The sequence below is a fragment of the Periplaneta americana genome, chromosome 1 (assembly GCF_040183065.1).
Source record: "Periplaneta americana isolate PAMFEO1 chromosome 1, P.americana_PAMFEO1_priV1, whole genome shotgun sequence".
Lineage (NCBI taxonomy): Eukaryota > Metazoa > Arthropoda > Insecta > Blattodea > Blattidae > Periplaneta > Periplaneta americana.
Genome location: NC_091117.1, coordinates 163,781,741 through 163,798,960, shown reverse-complemented (window position 1 = coordinate 163,798,960; position 17,220 = coordinate 163,781,741). Strand labels below are relative to the sequence as shown.

At 36.3% G+C, this 17,220-nt stretch overlaps 1 protein-coding gene and 1 non-coding gene across 3 annotated transcripts in view; one reads left to right on the top strand and one right to left on the bottom strand.

Moving 5' to 3' along the window:
* jus (julius seizure) overlaps positions 1-17,220 on the top strand; it is a 469,463-nt gene that overhangs the window by 260,759 nt on the left and 191,484 nt on the right. The gene's annotated exons all lie outside the window — the stretch shown is intronic.
* Positions 11,518-11,590, bottom strand: TRNAT-CGU (transfer RNA threonine (anticodon CGU)). Its single transcript has one exon. It is a non-coding gene; the product is annotated as a tRNA-Thr (tRNA).

Sequence of the window (17,220 nt, the reverse complement as noted above, 5' to 3'; positions counted from 1 at the left end):
CAAGACGAACATACTACCTATCATAGTTATTTAACACATAATATAGTTCACCTCTATGGAGTAACGGTTAGTCTGCCGGGCTCAAATCCAGGTTGGGTCAAGTTAATTTTATCCATATATATATAATAAATATATGCCTTGACTACCAAAATATTCTCTCCAACCAGAATCAAATACATTATATGATTTATAACCTAAAAATAAATGAGTATTAGATAAACAAATTAGTAAAGGAGCAGGAAAAATAATTCAACTAAGAAAACTACCACCTATAATAGCCATAATTAATAAACTGGTTGAGGTTTTTTCTGGGGTTTTCCCTCAACCCATTAAGAGTAAATGCTGGTTAACGTTCGGCGTTAAACCCTGGACTCATTTCACTGGCATTATCACCTTCACTCACTCAGACGCTAGGTAACCAAGTTGATAAACGTCGTAAAATAACCAATTAAAAATACATAATCTAATAACACACAATATCACTTTCACTATCACTATTGTCTTAGTTTTTTCTATTAGAATTCATGTTATACTGCTGACTAATTTTGAAACGACTATGAGCTCCTGCCTGTAGATTATATTCAGAAATACTTAAATTAACTTGATTATCTGCGTACAATAAAGTGAAGGTGACTTTATTTCTGGATATTGTAATATCAAACTTACTACTTCTATCGTCTACCTGTTTATAAATAGGCTAAATTAAATAACAAAGCAGATATCCCACATTCTTGTCTTACCTCACGTGTTGATTTAATTTAATTTAACATTCTGTTATTATCTTGTGTTTTTATGACTATTCTTGTGTCATCATATACAGGGTGATTCACGAGGATTTACCATCCTTTACGGAGCTTACATCTGAAGATATTTTGAGCAAAAAATGTCATATAAACATAATTCCTATTTTCAAAATTTCAGATTTACTCCAATTTAAAGTTGTTTGTAAAATACGTTTTTTTTTTCTTTTAGTTTGAAGGTAAAAGAATAATACAAATAGAGAATGAACCATTCAGAAGTATCATTTCTTTAATTGGCAAGTATTATGAAGGTAGAAATGTGCTGTGAACTCCTTAGTTGCTTCGTACAGACATCTTTTTTCTATTTTTAACTAGAAAATTACATTATTCTTACGCACTTGTAACAACAATTATTAAAAATCATATCACTTCCACCGACTTAATTATTTGCAGTTCAATTTTGGATCCTAATTTAAGTCTTGGAGAGTTTACAACACATTTTTAAAAATTGTCGCCGTCCGCTTGAATACATTTGGCCGCACGCTTGTGAACGGCACTCGTCGCGCTACGTAACTATACACGACTATCTTTGATGTCCGTAGCGCTCGCCCTGGCTGCAGACTGCACGCTGACCAAGATCACGCGTTCACAACAATGCGTTCCAATAACGAAACGTAACTCTGTAAATATTGAGAATAGGACCCATGTTTATATGACATTTTTTGCTCAGAATGTCTTCGGAAACAAACTCAGTAAAGGACGGTAAATCCTCGTGAATCACTCTGTATAAGTATGAAATTTACCTCTGAGCTTCATAGATACATTGTGGAACTTCAAATTTCCTATAAAATTTGTATACTTACCCTGTTATAAGTTTGTTTTAACATCAACAAGTAAAAGATAAGCTCGTATGTTATAATGTTTTCCTTTGCTAATAATCAGCTGCAAAGTAAAAACAGGATCTGTACAACTTCTTCCTTTACTGAAGCCAGATTGCTCTTCAATAAAAAAAATTCTTCCGCATGTTTATAAAGATAAAAAAATGTTTGAAAATTTTGGGGTCAGGCTCACTTTGACATGGAATGGCTCAATCTGTAGAGATAATGGAATAAAATAATACTCAGTTCGTCCTTCGCATCTTTTCTAATTTTATTTAAAACCTTAAGTCCGAAGTAAACGTGTAGTAGGCCTATGTATAATTAATATATTTCCTATACAGACCCCCAGCCTCTTTCATCATGCCTCACCCCTTTCAACTACCTGCAGATAGACACATGGGTCGCCCATTCTATTACTAATAGCTCGTAGCCAAACCTTAGAACCTTGATTTTGACGTGTCTGAGCCGTTAGGATGTGTACTGGTTACTTCGACATTACACACGGAGACTGATTCTATAGCTTTTGTTGGAGAAACTTTCACTTGAGATTGAACAGCACAGAAGAGAAGATGCAGAAGAACTCATTTGGTAGTCAGATCAAGGAACGGGAGAGCCATTATGAGGTTTAGCCGGAGACTCGACGACGATGGCGCGCGTGTCTTCGCCCGTGATACGCCGACATATTCATAGAAGCTGCAGTTGTAATTATCATATGAGGGTTTCATGCTCTGCGGACTTTTCATACATAAAAGTGGTTTCTTCTACTTTTAGTAAATGCCTTCGTTAAAAACTTTATCGAAAGTATTTGTTTATACAACACAGCAAGAGAGGATTACTATGCAAAATATTCCAGGAATAGCGTGTAACAAAGCGTAAGATCTGGACGATGACAATTTTTATTCCTGCACCATGTTAATTTCTGTATGATAGCTTCAGACTATGATATTCTGTGTTGGCTTTAAACTTCTAGTCGCTTCGTTATTGCAATGTTGTCATTATCAGCAGTAGTAGCCGTAGCATCAGCAGCAGATTAGGAGATAGATTAAATTGACATATTCCCTCCCCAGATGAAACTGGTCATCATTAGGGAGCGGATTTTTATGTGCTAAAAATTTAAATATATTTATTTTTTTTATGTGCTAAAAAGTATGAAAATATTTGCTAAAAATAAAAATAATATTTCTTTTAAATATGACAAAAATACCTTACTTAGCTTGGAAAAAAAAAATGTTACTAGGTACTCACCAACCACACTTGAGTGCTAGTAGTTGGCCGAGAATTGCAGTGAACAACAAAGGTCATCTCCAAATTCTCCATAAAAAATGTATGCCGATTATCTCTGAACAACGACTTATACTGTGAAAACGATCTTTCCATATCACAGGACGTCAGACGCCCATATTTAAAGAGAGGAATGTCACAAACACCGTCAATTTCACCTACAGGCACACCCTCCAATACTTAATCAACTTCACACATTTTTTTTTATATCCACTGTTTTTCCCAAACACATTCTGGAATTTGTCCCTTGGTAATTGTGCTTCTGAACCTAGTAGCGAGTCTAGTTTAATTTTCACGGCACGCACCTCCTTGTTTCAGACAACAGGTTTTTGGATGTTTCGAGTTTTTTATGGTGTCTCACAAAAAGCTTAGATTTGCTAATAGGAAAGCCAAATCGTTTTTTAAACTACCATCTTTCAGTATATCTTGAAGGATATCGATTGACGAAGCCCGGTAACAGGGAATCACAACAAGACGTATTCCTTACTTGATGAACATGTGCGAGAGACGAGAGATTTGATTAAATTAAATAATGTTCATACCCCAGCTCTTATCTCTTGTGTTTCACAAACAAAGCGAGGAATGAAATCATCCTCAGCAACAATAAACATTCCTAATCATGTGTTGCAAGATCTCTCCTCTTTGTCCATGTTAATTTATTCTCTAATATTAACACTGATATGCTGCCTAGCAATTCTCAGAACTTGAGGCGAAACTATTACAAAAATGGATCACGGATACACCACACAGCGCTTAGAAACACGAAGCAACCAAGAATTCTTAAAAAGATAACGTACTTCTGAATTACATAATTGATTTAGTTTTAAAATGTTTAAAAGTTCCTGTAAAAAAATTACTTAAATACAAAAACTCCAAGATTTATGTGTTTATAATAGATTTCCTGAAAATATGTATTTACATAATTTTTTGTGAAAATATGTGTTTTTATGTGAAATAAAATTCGGGTTTTAAACTTGAAACTTCATGTTCGGAATTTTTAACTTGTTAATTGCGTTTTATCACACGCAAAAATAATATTTAATTACATAGGAATCCGCTCCTTAGACATCATACAGTGCGTCTGGACTATACGTCCACGATTATTGACCGGCCGCGTGCTCGGTGGGAGGCCGCGCTTTTGCCTCTAAGACGACGTGTATGCTGGCGCAGCTAGTCACGGCTAGAGATGGGTAAGAAAAAAAGCGGGAACAGTTTTTTTTTTTTAACTATTTCACAACTGAAACTTCGTGAAATAACCTGCTCCAACAGTTGCAAAGGGTGTTACACTGCTCCAGTGATAACTTCAACGTTCCACATGGTTCCAAGAGATAAACAGTTCAATTTCTAAACAGTTTTCCTCTTCTTTTCTGTCTGCAAAGGCCACATGTAGCGCTATCATTGACCTCCAATCGAAAGTAGATATAATATTATCCACACGGCCTTCGTGCAACAGTAGCCTATGTAGGATCGCGCAATTTAATTGTACGAATCACATTCCCTAATAAATCTGATATTAATTATTAGCTGTCCATTGATGGAGAATATGTTCATGGTACCCTAACATAGTGTTAATTATTAATATACCGCGAAAAATGCCATCCTCTAATGTCATTGTTATTAAACTCTCCTAAAGTTATATGCGTTAGTTTTACTAAAATCGATTCATTTTTAATTGTAGTTATTTACTATATTCTTAACAGTAACCCACGAAAAATGACTTTCGTTGTCATAATACACTGAACAGCTGATTTAAAGACAATTCAAGGGCCTTGAAACATGTTCCCTTGAGAGGTTGAAACAGTTGGAACACTTGGAACAGTTGGCACTGATGTTGTAAACATATTCTTATGAAACTGTTTCTTTTAACTGTTATTTTGGAACAGCTTCGTTCATGAAACAGTTACAGTCGAAACTGTTTCTTAAAAAGAACAATTTGTCCCATCTCTAGTCAAGGGCTTCCCGTTCATATCAACACTATGACGTCTATAAATAAAACAGTTTATCTGTAATTTCGCCTCTGGTAGAGTTGGGCAACAAGATTCTTTTTCAGAAGTCGATTCCAACAATTTAATCATACATTACGAATTGATTCTAACGATTCGTTCACGGTTCTTCCCAGTCTGCGATTCCAACTATTCTTTTGAATCGTCAACGAGTTCACGATTCTTCCCAGTCTACGATTCCAACTATTCTTTTGAATTGTCAACGAGTTCACGATTCTTCCCACTCTGCGATTCCAACTATTCTTTTGAATCGTCAACGAGTTCACGATTCTTCCCAATCTACGATTCCAACTATTCTACATCTCTCGCATAGATGGCATGAGAGCCGAGACATTGGACATTTCTCATTGGCTGGAACCATTCATCATGACCTCCATGACTCTACAAAATTATCCAATACAGTGTTTCTTAATTATAATTTATCAACTGAGCCTCATTATCAAGCTACATTTTTTGCATTACATCTCTATTTAACTATGCAAATTTCAGGTTCGTGTTCATTATTTTTCACACTTAACAAATGCAGTATTTTGATTTCAGTCTCGCTCGGAAACATTCGGCACGGTTCGGAAATGTCCGCTGACAGGTTACATCAAACAAGTAAATAGAATCGTGAGTTACAATACCATGCCGATTCGGTACTACTGTTTTGAACGATTCGTTGATAGCACGAATCGATTCTTACGATTCTTTATTTATTAGTCGTTCGAATAAACGATTCCTTCACGAATCGACCCAACTCTAGCCTCTGGCAGTATTCGTTTAGCTGAGATAGACAGCAGATCGTTTCGTCATGGAAAACAGATATTCATTAAGAGAACGCATGTACATATAGCCTACAACACCTACATTAAGAATAGAAAATCGCGTGCTTCAACGAGTCGAAAATTCAGACGTAAATTTCCTGACAGGTCAGTACCCTCTAAAACAACAATATTAAAGTTATTTAATAGATTCAATGAAACAGATTCTGTAAATGACAGAAAAAGACGACAAAAGCGCCGTGTTCTTACGGAGGAAAAACTGAATGAAATTGGTGCGTCATTAGGGCGTAGCCCACGCAAATCTGAGACGTTTAGCACAGCATACAAGGATTTCTAACACTTCTGTGGGAGTGGCAGTAAAATTATTGAAACTAAAATTATACAGAATTCCATCATGTCATGAATTACAGCCCAAAAATGCGATCACAGGCTTAACTTTTGCACTTGGGTGTTAGAAAAAGTAAATAATGAAGAACTTTAATGACAATTTCTTGAGAAGGTGTGAAATATGCGTACAGGAAAATGGACATTACCTACAGCATTTTCTGTCAGCAGGGTGAGTACCAAGTAATGATGTGTTATCTATACCTAAGTTTTAACAAGTTCAGTTGCGCGAGCGCGCTTCCCGTCTTAAGGCTGGTTCACAATTAACCGGGAACGGAAATGGGAACGAGAACGGAAAAAATGTTAAAATAAATGTATTTAAATGTGAGTATTCACAATTAACTACTGTGAATGCTCACATTTAAATACATTTTAACATTTTTCCGTTCTCGTTCTCGTTTCCGTTCCTGGTTTATTGTAAACCAGCCTTCAGCGACAGAATCGCGGCTTCCCTATGGGTACGCGGCCGGTCAGTCATCGTGGACGTATAGTCCAGACGCACTGTACCTACGTCTTTCAGAGTGTACTGTCTTCTCTGTCCTTTTATCGGTATTCTTGGACTATTTTCAGCAGTACACTGGTTTGTATTCGTAGCTATAGTGGTCTTTCCAGCTGTTTCTATTTGATCGACACACGTTACATAACAATTACATAACCTATTCTACATAACTTTATCTAAAATTTATTCTGCATGAGTATTTTCATCACATATATCATTCTTGAACTGAAATTCATTTGATTTCATTCCTATAGCACTGACCTCTCTATTTTCTGGCATGTTCTGTAATGGATTCCTTGCGGCGTTTCTTGCATCTCTAGAGTAGACGGCAGCTAGAAAGGCGCCGTAGCAATTCTGGCATGTAGCGTCACAAACTGGTACTGTAGAACCAATCGGAATCAGTCAGTACTAAGTGCTTTCCGAGTTCGTTTGTTCACGTGTGAGTGTTTTAATACATTAAGTAAGTGAAACTGACATAATGTACTGTGTGTATAAGATAAATAAATGGAAGGAGAGATTGTAGAATCAAAAATTATAAAAATTAGAAAAATATATTAAAGAGCTTATCCCTCATAATATTTATACACTATCTACAAAAAAGTAACCGGGCACTGTTTTTGCCCCTTTAAAACCTCGTGGTACCACCTCTTGTTGCTATAACAGCAGCCACCCTGTCAGGCATGCTCTCCACTAGTTTGTGTAGGATATCCACTGGAATGCGTCGCCATTCCTCTTGAAACATTGCACTCAGTTGGACAATGGAAGTTAGCCGCATCTACCGAGACCTCAATCACCAGTCCAATTCGTCTCAAAGGTGCTCAATGGGATTGAGATCAGGACTCTGTGCAGGCCAGTCCAACCGGTGAACATTATTGTCTGCATACCACTGCATAGTAGCCGCCGAAACATGGGGCCAACTTCCATTGTCCAATGAGTGCCATGTTGCAAGAGAAATGGCGACGCATTCCAGTGGATATCCTACACAAACTAGTGGAGAGCATGCCTGACAGGGTGGCTGCTGTTATGGCAACAAAAGGTGGTACCACGAGGTTCTAAAGGTGCAAAAACTGTGTCCAATTACTTTTTAGTAGATAGTGTATTAGTAAAATATGTAATTAAAAAGATATAAACATAAATAATCATAATATGAATTGAATTCATTTCTCTAAAAACTGCACAGGCTGCCACCACGATGCTGGCTGCAACTTGCCAACGCGCAAGAAACAACTGCAAAAGCATGTGGTGTGGGTTTTCGAACCGTGCAAAGGTTTTTTTTTAGCGAAAGGAACAAGCTTTGTGGTGTCATGCTTGCAGTAATCAATGGCTAAGGTCATTATTGTCTTTTGAAAATTTAAATTCTCTCCTGCGCTATTTATATTGCACGCGTGCGTGAAGTACGATGTGGCAATGTTGTATGCCGCCTTGCTCTATCTGTCTCTATCGGCGCAAACGCTAGCAGACTACCGCCTTCCCACCTGCCGTCGACTCTAGCATATTTAAATTCTTGATCTACAAACGGGTTCAAATATTCGTTGATAATCCCTAAATATTTCTTTTATATCACCTTTGCAGTCACAATCCACGTGGTTTTCGCAGTATATATTCTTTATAATCATCACCATTTGATTTGTTCATGTTAATATTCAAATCTTTTTAAATCTTTGCAATCTGTTGAGTTGGTGTTTGTCATTTCAATTCATAACCACATACTTCACAAAACTGTTTAAACTAACTTTACAAATACACTCAGGGACAAAAAAAACGGACACTTCTATATTTGCTTGTATTTTGTTGCCAATTATTTCAAAATGAAAGAAAACCCATTTAAACAAAAGAATGTTCCATTTAGCACCTTATACGACAACATTTGAAAAAAATAAAAATCTCTGATGAGAAAATTTACAAAAAATTACAAAGGGCGTATAACTATGGCATCGTATGGTCTAACTGTTTTTTCATTTTATGGTGCCTTAAACATTAAAAACTCTTTTTAATAACGGGTATTACCCACTCTGGCTTGAATAAATGCATCCTTACGTCTTGGCATGCTCTCAATTTGGTTAGCAATGTCTTCTTGAGGAATAAGTTCCCATTCTTCGCCAAGTGCTCGCCTCAACTCTTGTAACGATTCTGGTCTCGGTGTCTATTCTTAAGACGCTGTCCCAGCATGGCCCACACGTGTTCAATTGGGTTCATGTCTAGACTCCTTGCTGGCCATGGATGAACATGGATTCCCACTTCTTGGAGATAATCTCCGACCGCATGGGCAATATGCTGCCGTGCATTATCATGCATTAAAACAAAATTATCGCCTACAAATTGGCCAAATGGCACAACATGATCAGCCAAACATTCATTTATATACCTATCAACTGTTAGTCTTCCATTGTCAACAAAAACCAACGCTGTACGAGCATCCGTACACACTCCTGCCCAAACCATCACTCCATCACCTCCATACGGCACATTTTCGGTAATGCAACAGTGTGAAAATCGTTCTCCCCTCCTTCTCCAAACTCTTTCACGTCCATCAGGTGAGCACAGATTGAAACGGGACTCATCGGTGAACAGAACACAGCTCCACTGTCCATTTCTCCAATCCCTGTGATCATTTGCAAAACGCAGTCGTTCAACTCGATGCATCCTGAGACGTCTGGGACCAGTTGCAGGTCTACTTGATATCAGTCCACTTGCTTTCAACCTCCTTCTAACTGTTTTGGCCGAAATTGGGCGTCCATGCATGTTAACAAATTGCTGGGCTACACTAGTAGCTGGCAGGTTGCGCTTCCTAAGAACTCTCAACACCATATACCTGTCTTCATTTGGATTTGTAGCTCTTGGACGACCCGAACCTGGTCTTCTGGGATATTCTAGGGTCTCTCTATACCGTTTTATGGCATCATGGATTGTGCTTCTAGCCATATTCATAACATTTGCAATGTAACGTACACTGCGTCCATCATCGTAAAGGGCTACAGCTCGAGCCACATCTTCAGGTCGCATCTTGTTTTAAGACAAATGTTACAACCCCACTTAAACTCAGAAAATGTAAAAATAAAGAAATAACGAATGATAACGATAATGAAGCACAAAATGGTTGAGACAAAATTGTTATAGTTGAGACTCCGAAAGCAAAATTGGAATATTTGGTTGTAATGGCTTGTTTATAAAACAAAAAACAATCAACAATGTATACACGTCTCCATAACAACAGATGGCTACCATAACATTGTATCAGAAGATAATATTTTGCAAAATACCAGCAAATATTAAAGTGTCCGGTTTTTTTTGTCCCTGAGTGTATTTTATAATTTTTCCTCTGTTTGTGGTTTTGAATTCTAAATTGCTGAAACAATTTCATAATTTGAAGCTTGCCCAAAATAATTGGTAATCACAATGTTGCAGTACTTATTGAATCTTTGTTACGCCTATTCAATGAACAGGGAAAGTTGGAGCTGATGAAGCCCAAAACGATAAAGTGAACTTGAGTTTGCAATAATTTTCTGAAGAATAGCGGAAATCTTTACTGTTATTGGTAGAAAGTAGGATAACGTAACATGAGTGAAATAGTCATTCTAAGTCAACGGTTTGATACGGCATTAGGCAGTGGAAACTTCTTTGCAAAATAAAAGCTCAGAGTCACTTTTATTAACAATTCTCAAATAACGATAATGAATCATTATTTACATCCTGAAAATAGTTCTTAATATACCCATAGAGTTCTATTAAAAAACAAAACCAGGTCGCCTTCCCATGATACCTATATACGCTACTGATCATCAACATCACTGCCACCATCATCACCATCACCACCCTTATTTAAATGTAATATAATTGTTTAATTTGTTTCGAAGTCAACATTTATAGAAATGGACGAACATTAAAATTTCACGTAACTTTACATTCTGGCAAGAATTCAAGTTAGAAACATCGAGAATATATTAAATAAAATCCGTTCGAAGTGCGGTGAAATATTAACATTTAGGACCCACAGCTGAAACAAGAGGAGCAAACAGAATATTAATGGCGGAGCCTCATGGACGGTGCACACAGCGGGAGTAGCTACGAACGAAATACAGTAGCGCTTTTAACTACAACGAAGTTTCAGTATGATAGTAGTGCAGAACGTAGAATAATACATCAGTACTTAAATTATTTTCTTAGTTTCTTTCTCTTTCTAAGAATCTGTCATTAAATTGTCCGAATATAGCAAGCGCCAAATGGTACATCATGCAACGAGCCTATAATGATAGTAATTAAGATGCGAGTATGTTTGTTTATGAAACGAGCGCAAGCGAGTTTCATAATTTTCATACGAGCGTCTTAATTACTATTATAGGCAAGTTTCATACGACTTTTTATGCTCGACCATATTTCTAACTTGAAATTATTCAGAAGTATTCATTTTATTCGTATCTGACTCAAGAGCGGAAGTGACCTTGTGCATAGCTCGTAAATTGTGAGATGTGCGCAGACGCGAAAGTATTGATTTTTTCCGAGGAACCATAATGTCATTGATCTTGATATAATCTAGAGAATAACATGAACTAATTTTGATATAACCTGGAAATTGATTTAGAATTGAAAAACGAGATGACAAATTGAATTTATTTGAATATTATTTACAATTAACGCTAATTATTATAGTAACAGAACATAACCTTCTGCGACAGTATTGGATTTCCAGCCTCCGTGACGTTTCCCTCGTTGTCTTTCGATTGCATATCCGAGAATAATCGAAAACCTGAACTTTAATGAATAGGTGTACTTTAATGACATGCATTAAAGGACTGCTACCAGGTGTATAATTACTACATTTCGGCATCAGGGCAATAACTTTTTAACCGGTACAACAGGTTCGTCAGGAATAGCTCCTCAGGCGAGTATAAGGAGAATATTATAGATTTATTAATTTGTCCTACAGAATATCTGTAATATTGACAATTAATATTTCAGAAGAAAAATTCGCTCCAGCGCCGGGGATCGAACCCGGGTTCTTGGTTCTACGTACCAAGCGCTCTGACCACTGAGCTACGCCGAAGCGAATTTTTCTCCTCAAATATTAAGAGTATAAGGAGAGCTCACCCTGTTTGATGCAGGAGGCCTTTGCCCTAATGTGATGTAGTTGGTCTGACTGATTATTTATTCGTTTATTTGTTTATTTATTTATTTACTTCATATTTATAACACTTCCTCTATTAATTAAATTTTAAAAATGATTATTCGCTTGTGTCTCCTTTATACCAAGTACAGTATAGCTTTCTAGCTTAGCACTGTGACTTTGTTGCACTATCATAGCAATCTTTTAATGGCTCTTCCACCGCCAACATTATGACTACCGTACACCAAGAACCACGCTAGAGTCACGATTCTTTCGTGCTTCCAGACAGTAGGTCAGTATCGATCATCACGTTGTGATAGGAGGTATGCCGACTACCACACAATCCCACAAACACAAAAATCCGATTACAAACTTGCCATTGTACGTAGAGATTTCGTTTAAAATGCCTGCACCATTTTGACTGAAAGAAGACTGATGCTTTTGAAAAACGCAACGGCTTACAGATTACCAGATCCATTACTGTACTTCATTTTACAGCAAATATAACTCAATTTGTACAATATTCAGCTATTAAACTTTCATAAATCATACTTCCATACTTACTTACTTACTGGCTTTTAAGGAACCCGGAGGTTCATTGCCGCCCTCACATAAGCCCGCCATTGGACCCTATCCTGAGCAAGATTAATCCAGCCTCTATCATCATATCCCACCTTCCTCAAATCCATTTTAATATTATCTTCCCATCTACGTCTCGGCCTCCCCAAAGGTCTTTTCCCCTCTGGCCTCCCAACTAACACTCTATGCATTTCTGGATTCGCCCATATGTGCTACATGCCCTGCCCATCTCAAACGTCTGGATTTAATGTTCCTAACTATGTCAGGTGACGGATATAATGCGTGCAGCTCTGCGTTGTGTAACTTTCTCCATTCTCCTGTAACTTCATCCTTCTCAGCTCAAATATTTTCCTAAGAACCTTATTCTCAAAAACCCTCAATCTCTGTTCCTCTCTCAAAGTGAGAGTCCAAGTTTCACAGCCATACAGAACAACCGGTAATATAACTGTTTTATAAATTCTAACTTTAAGATTTTTTGACAGCAGACTAGATGACAAAAGCTTCTCAACCGAATATTAACAGGCATTTCCCATATTTATTCTGCGTTTAATTTCCTCCCGAGTGTCATTTATATGTGTTACTGTTGCACCAAGATATTTGAATTTTTCCACCTCTTTGAAGGATAAAACTCCAACTTTTATATTTCCATTTCGTACAATATTCTGATCACGAGACATAATCATATACTTTGTCTTTTCGGGATTTACTTGCAACCCTATCTCTTTACTTCAAGTAGAATTTCCGCGTTTTCCCTAATCGTTTGAGGATTTTCTCCTAACATATTCACGTCATCCGCATAGACATCATACTTCCATACAGACATCTAACCTTCTCCCGGATTATTCACTATAGTCGCGACGCTGTTATTCCCGGCGTGACTCCTCCTCTTTGCTTACGTCTTAGGAAGTGAAGGCTCTATAAAGTCGAGGTAGGTAGTATCGTTCGCCATTTTTGTTCTTTCGTTGTCGAGCTACAATACGAGGAATCTATTTGCCACACCGTTAAACATTATCATGCCGTAGCTCGTATGATAATAAAATCAAACGCACTGTGATTCAGCAAATAATTGAGTGGCAAATTACGTCTTCGTGTGCTTTCTGCGAACGCTAACGAAAGAGCCAAAATGGCGGGCGAATATATTAAGTATTTATCGAGCCTTAAGAAATGAATAACATCTTCATCAGCGAATCACAAGACGCACACGTTTAAATGTAGCCGACCTGCAGCGCGATTGACTGCCGGAAATTAGAGCGACGGGACTATAATTCACCGACTTACACATCTACTCACTGTGACTTGACTATAGCTCAGTTGTAAACATCTCCGAAGAATATACTTTTTCATATGTCTCTTTCAAAATAGATTTTGCAATTGACAAGAGAAGCTAAATGAACTCTTCAAAGTTACAAGTAAAAACATTTAGAAACAAAAATTAATAATCATCATCGTAGTTTGTAAACCAGTCTGGGACTCAAATCAGGACACATTTTATTTTATTTTATTTTATTTTATTTTATTTCATCTTGCTAATACTTGTGATATAAAATATATAAGCCTACACAGATAAAATTTTAGCTCACCCATAAAAAAGTAGAACTCGTGCTCTGGGCGGATTCCTGATTTTAAATTAAGAAGTATATAATACAATTTGTTTTATGTATATTACACAATAATAATACATAAATCTAAATTTACAATTTTTCATTATTTATAAAATCCATACATAACTTTTTAAATTTAATACTAGAACTATTAGAATTGATAAGATTAGGATATTTAAATATAAATTTGTTATATATTCTGGGGCCTAAATTACTACTACGATTAAATACTGTAGCAGTGTTGCATTTTGGTTCAAACAATCTTAAAGAATTCATATCTTTGATTTCATAACTATGAGAATATAATTCAAAGTTATTTCGATTATGTACAGCTGTCAAAAAAAAAAGTGGCCGCACTCGTGAACAGCGAATATTTTCAAAGTCCACTTCGGGTCGCGGCGATGTTACACGATGCATGTGCTTGTACAAGCAGTTCCGGAACTATGAAAGTGTTCCATATCTGCGCCTCGTAGACCAGCGGTAGAGTGCTTGTTTAATGATTCAAAGGTCGTGGGTTCGGGCCTTCTTCAAGTTTTCATTTTATTTTTTAATCGTTCTTTAGCGATGTAAATGATATTCAAATTATCATTTATATCCAGTTATCGTTCTTTATGGATATCACGTTATTTATATTTTGTTATCGTTCTTTAGAGATATGAATAAAATTCAGGTCATCATTTGTATTCTGTTATCGTATTATAACGATATGAATAATAATTATTATTGTATCTCCAATGGGGGTTAGCCCTATTTTACATATGTATGTTAGAGCTATAGTTTTATACACAAAAAAGATAAGCATAAAGAAAAATGGAAAAGAAAATTAAACTAGCTTACGCGATGTAAACAAAACATAAACAATCCGTAAATTAGGCATTGCGATTGCAAAACAAATATCAGGTATCAATTTGAAACATACAAAATCATTAACACAAATATGCAGCTTTCCGTACCATACATCAAAAATTAATACACAATAGTCACACAAACACAATCAAACTATAATTACGACATTGCGACGATATCAAGCATCCCATAACTGACTCACATACATATCAAATCAAGCATCCGTTACAACACATACACTTCAACATAGTAACCACACTTTTAAAAGTTACAAATTTGGCTCCAAGAAGAATAAATAGGACACTGTTACTAATTACTATTCTTCTACAATTTCTTAAATACATCTGTAATAAATCTGTGAAATTCCGATATGAATAATATTCACGTTTTTTATATTGTTATCGTTCTTTAGCGATTTAAATAATATTCAAGTTATAATTTATATTCTGTTTTCCTTCATTAGCATTATAAAACAATATTCAAGTTATTTATATTGTTATTGTTCTTTCGCAATATATTAATTAAACAAACCGATATTTATCATTTATATTCTGTTATCGTTCTTTAGTGATACTGTATAAATAATATTCAAGTTATTTATATTGTAATCGTTCTTTAGCGATATAAATAACATACATTTAATATTAGGTTTGGAAAAATCCAGTTGCATAATATTGGTATTAGTTTTTCTTTTTGTATTATTACATTATACTATCTTGAACCACAATAAAATGAAAAGGAGTAACGAGGAATTGAACTTGAGACGTTGACATCTAAATTCCGACGTTCGTCCGCTGAGCTACGAGGGCAAAAGTGTGGAAACATTTTCGGAAAAATTGGCCCAATCACACACTAAGATTTTCTGATGATTCGTAGAAGCTAGTCCAGGGTGCGGGGGGCAAAGGCTAATTGAGATTTCCCGGTCTCTGATCGGGTCAAACATCCTGATAGAATTAATATTTAAACCTTGCCGTGAATTTCGGTGAAGTCCGGAGGGCCCAATTAGTCAAATCCACTCTCCTCATCTCCACACTTGGGCCCCCTGGAATTTAATAAGATGCGAAAGAGATAGTGGTGTGCGGAAGACAACGGGATGTTACCGCATTTAGGCCTATCCTTCCCAAGAAAAACTGCAAACATGAACAAAGGAAGCTTTTAATAGAAGAAGAAGGATCTTCTGCGGACCTCTGGAAAAAGAACTAAGGAAGAGACTAGTGAAGTGCTTTGTGTGGAGTGTGGCATTGTATGGGGAAGAAACATGGACATTACGACGAAATGAAGAGAAACGAATGAAGCATTTGAAATGTGGATGTGGAGAATAACGGTGCGTGTGAAGTGGACAGATATAATAAGAAATAAAATTGTGTTTGAAAAAGTGAGTGAAGAAAGAATGATGCTGAAACTGATTAGAAAGAGAAAAAGGAATTGGTTGGATCTCTGGTTGAAAAGAATAATAGACGACATTAGGATATGTGGATCATATGCGGAGACTAAGAGGAAGGCAGAAAATAGGAAAGATTGGAGATTGCTGGGTTTGCAATGAAAGACCTGACCATGGACAGAACATTTATGTGTGTATGTTCAGAATGCCTGGAATATCGTGTCTAAGAACAGTCGCTATTTGCAAAGACTAGTCAATTCCATGCCCACTCGTCTGCAAGATGATCGAGATAAGAGGAAGATAGACTAAATATTGAATTGTGGCTTTTTGTTTTGTTTTTTGAACGCTTAATTGTTTGAATGTTTTAAGGCCGACACCAGTAAATTTGTTATGTTTATGCCACGAAAGATATTTTATTGAGAATAAAATCTTTTTTCTTTCCATTTGCAGCCACAATATCATAATGATAATGATAAAGTCATGACATAATATATTAATGAACCTGATGTTAATGACTAAAATAATCATAAAAGAGAAAGGGGCCATTATGTCTAGTTTGTCTCTCTCAAAAACAGAACAAAAAAGGACATAAAAAGCACGAGGTTGTAGTCGAACACAGGACCTCATGAATAAGAGGCCTGAACGCTACCATTATGCTATCGAATAACACACAGTATACTTCAATTATAACTGTAGATATCAGGCAACGTGGTCCAACAACATGTAACATCGCCTGTCTCCGAATTGTAGCGAAGATACCCGAAGGGAAGTTTGTTTGAGGAGAGCGGCCACTTTTTCTTTTGACAGCTGTACATCGGTCATACTAGCTTCGCTTGGCATGGAGAGCAAGTTCAAGTCAACAGTTCAGGATATTGTTCAGTAGTCTCCCCAGACACTCCGGTGCTGTGCTTTAATCTATTTAGCTATTCATGTACCTGTGTGTACAAGTCGATGAACAACAGAAATAGTATTCGTGTACAAAATACCACTTCAATTTAATAACCAGGGAAAGGATTTATATGTAAATACATATTTACTTATAAAGCTAATATAATTTATATTTTGCATTATCTTTATGTTTCACAATGTGTAGGGTTGAAAAATCCTACTTTTATTTTCCATATTTTTCCATATTTTAGAGTTTAGTACATATTTTCGTTAAT